Source organism: Vigna radiata, unplaced genomic scaffold (genome assembly GCF_000741045.1).
Source record: "Vigna radiata var. radiata cultivar VC1973A unplaced genomic scaffold, Vradiata_ver6 scaffold_310, whole genome shotgun sequence".
NCBI classification, from domain to species: Eukaryota; Viridiplantae; Streptophyta; class Magnoliopsida; order Fabales; family Fabaceae; genus Vigna; species Vigna radiata.
Genome location: NW_014542572.1, coordinates 255,140 through 256,294, shown reverse-complemented (window position 1 = coordinate 256,294; position 1,155 = coordinate 255,140).

Sequence of the window (1,155 nt, the reverse complement as noted above, 5' to 3'; positions counted from 1 at the left end):
CAAAGTGCAACAACAAAGTTTAAATACTACTTAGCTGAGCCACTTGGTGCTTGAACCAAGGTTTTTGATATCACTTGATGAAATTACTTCCTGGCTTGGAGCATCAATTCCAAAATCAGAACATCATAAAAATTCTCTTCTCCTTTTGAAAACTTATTCTGCAAAACAGAGCAATGGAGCTTTTGGTACCCATAATCTTATTTGGGTCCTTGAGGTTAAAGACATATTACTTTATGACAGGAATCCAAGCATATTTTCTATTTGGAACACCAAAATGTTTATTGTTACATTTGTTTGAAGTATGTCCCTTTTTCATGCAATAGAAACAACACACATTACTCACTTTATTTTTCACAAAAGTTCCTTTAACAACCCAAATCTTTCGAGTTCTTCTTACTTTGGATTTATGATTTTGATGCATGTTTCTATTCTTAACATTGCTTTTGTTACAGTTCGTTTTAGCATGTGAATTAGTTTTAGTTGCTTTAGCAAGTAAATTTTCAAGTATATCAATATCAAACATATGAATTTTACATGACAAACATTCAACAAGTTCACAAGTAGCATTTGCATCAGACAATTTTGTTTCTAAATTACGAATTTTGATTCTTAAAACAACTTCATCATCAAGCAATTTGTCATATTTCAATTTCAATTCATTGTGCTCTTTCTTAAGCTTTTTATGATCTGCATCTAATTTCTCAGTTTCATTTAACAATTCAAGAAAAGTTTTTTGTAAATCAAACTCACTAGTATCAAGGCTAGAGCCACTTACTTGGCGTGTAGTTTCATCAGTAGCATCCGTCAAACATAGGTTTGCTTCTTCAATAGAATCACGTGAGCTACAAGTGCTTGGTGCAGTATCTTCCCAAGCAATATAGGCCTTCTTCTTTTTGTGAGATTTCTTTGCTTTTCTTTTGTTGCTTTAACAATCAGCTTTCACATGGCCTCTTTCACCACATCCATAACATATGAAGCTTGATGCGGAGCCTTGATTGTTCTCCTTCTTCTTCTTCAGGATTTTGCTTTCACTATTTGCCATTAAGCATATATTTTCTTCCTCATTAAAATCGCTTGAGCTTGATGTAGAGCTTGAGTCAGACACTGTTAGCTTATCCACATCTATGACTTCATTATAAGTGAGTCTTAAAAATT